Here is a 2,497-nt window from a genome sequence, read left to right on the forward strand (position 1 = left end):
ATGTAACTTTCAGTTGTCACATTAGCAAAATCCATATTGAATTAATACCGAGCACAACTGAAACTTGTGAGAACAAAATCCACAATTAAAAAATCTAAGAGAACATAAATCTTTACTTTTTTATTTTACAAATTATTACATTAAAATTATTTTTTTAAAATTAAAAAAAGTTCAATTTTCTTTTGTTTTTTTTTAAGATCTCAATTTGAAACATATCTTATTAAGTTTACAACTAACCACCAAGCACGTAGATTAATCGACATGGGATTTTTCTATAATCGACATGAAATTTTTCTAATTTAACTAGAGATTTCAAGCTAAAGTTTTGAAAATACGTTAAATATTGGGAAAAAACAAATTTATCTCCCAAAATAATTTCAGAAAATTCAAACATGACTGTGTCTCTCCTAAATAATTGTATCTGGTAACTAATATGTGTGGTCTATACCCTATACAAAAAAGTTAACAACCCAATTTATAGATAGAAAATGACAGAAGCAATATTGAGTTCTCATATGTAGTACTTGAAAGAAAATTACACTCCAAACTGAAAGTAAAAGTACAAAGATTACAAACTCCCTCCCTCCGGTCATGACTCTAAAAACACTAGCGAGAGGTTAAGGACAATTCCAAACAAGCCCAACTACATAGCAAACCATCACAACATTAATTAACAACTACAACAACAGCCCTGTAAAATTACAATCCTGATCAACCATATAAAAAACAACTGGTTTTTCAGGATTTTATTATGCACACTAAAATTCACATCACACTGCATCTTCTATTTGTACGAGAAGACGTAGACAACGTTACTTAATCAGAGGCTATAGTAGCAGCTTCTGTCTGCAAATAAAAAGGAACAGACGCGAATGCTTTTTTAAGTTGATGATGATTCCTCTTACCGAAAACATTGTAAGAGAACCACCACGATAGAGAGCACGAGTTGAGAAGGGGACGTGGTAGAAACAAGTCTCATATTCCAGGGATAAACCTTCAAAGTAACCTTGTATGATCGAGACGAATATTTTAGTCTCTAGAATTTTAAAGTTCTTCATTTAGGTTTGACTTTCCAAAAACCATCCATTCTATTTTTAAAAAAATGATAAAAATAAAATGGAAGTTTTAAGTAAAGTTGAAACTAACAAAAGAACTTTAAAGTTTTAGGGTAAAAAACATCTTACTCATCCAATTTCAATGATTAATTTGAGAGTTTACCCGAAAGAACTGAGACTAGAATCCATCGGAGTTGTAAGCAGTTGATGGTGGGGTCGATATAGCAGAACCGCCATCATTATTGTTGTCATCCTTGTCTTTTTCATCCTTTGAGAATATAGAGGCAACAAATTCGACCATGCTGCTAAATATCTGAGCTTTAATTTGGCCTCTTCTTCTTTGTGGAAAGCTTGTTTTCTCGTTGTGAACAGTGTAATTATTTGTTGCCATATATTCTATGCGTTTTGTTTTGGTATCTGCGAAAAGAACATGAAGAAATAAACAAAGAGTAGTTAAGAATATAAAAATATGCCAAAATTAAGAAGCCTCTGTGCGTAAGAAAGATTAGAAAGAGGGGAAAGGGGAAGAAGCGAAAGAGGGAGGAGGGGGAAGATTTTTTAGAGTAGTTTTAGGATTTTCGAGCCTTAATTTGTTCAGTTGTTGTTATTTATGGTAAAAAAGTGTACCAAACGCGTTTCACTTCTTTACAACGTATTACTGACTCTTTAATTAGGGGCAGATCCACATCAAGGAAAATTACGTCTGGCTATAATAATTACAGTTTACTGCATTTGGCTGTCTAGGAACAAGCTGATTTTTGAAGATTATCAATTTTCTGTCATAGAGGTTATTAGCAATATTAAGTTTCTTATGTATAGACAAGCGCACCTCTTGCGTTAGGTCTTATTGTATTAGGGAGACTTTTGATTTTCTTTAACGGCGGGGTATGCCCCGTTTATTATTGTATCATTTTTGGTTTAATATAATTTAATTTTTTTTCAAAAAGTACTATAAAAAATACATTATTCAAAAAAAGAAAAGATATGTGGGTATATGCAAAATTACGTGGAAGGTGGTGTTAGGGAAGTGCTCTCCCTCGCGGAATATTGCAAGTTATGACTAGGAAATTTCGTTCTTTGTTTATGATTTTATTTCGTGTAATTTGGTTTTCTTCATACTACCACGTAGCCGTCAAAAGTATGAGCTTTTCCCACTGACATTTACGCCATTTATATAGATTAGAGCATAAGGTCCTTGTATTATGAATTTAATCTTCAGTATAATTTAACTTATTTTAAAGAAAATTATTTTTTTAACTTATTGCGGAAAGATTAAAAAAAGTAATATAAAATTGAAATTAATTTGTTTTTTTTCTTTGAAATTAACTTTAATAAAAAGGAAAAATTAATAACCTTTTTACCCCTTTCTTTTTTCATTTTTTTCATAACAGTATAAAAAAATATATCAACATGGGGCATAGAAATAACATTATTAATTCAGT

The 2,497-nt window shown here is 31.0% G+C and overlaps 1 long non-coding RNA gene across 1 annotated transcript; it reads right to left on the reverse strand.

Annotated features, from left to right (window-relative positions):
• Window positions 1-489: 489 nt before the first annotated feature.
• On the reverse strand, window positions 490-1,911 carry LOC102668476 (uncharacterized). The gene is made up of 2 exons (XR_416743.3): window positions 1,219-1,911; window positions 490-1,006 (listed from the first exon to the last, which is right to left on the reverse strand). It is a non-coding gene; the product is annotated as an uncharacterized lncRNA (long non-coding RNA).
• Window positions 1,912-2,497: the final 586 nt, after the last annotated feature.

Source organism: Glycine max, chromosome 11 (assembly GCF_000004515.6).
Source record: "Glycine max cultivar Williams 82 chromosome 11, Glycine_max_v4.0, whole genome shotgun sequence".
Classification (NCBI taxonomy): Eukaryota; Viridiplantae; Streptophyta; class Magnoliopsida; order Fabales; family Fabaceae; genus Glycine; species Glycine max.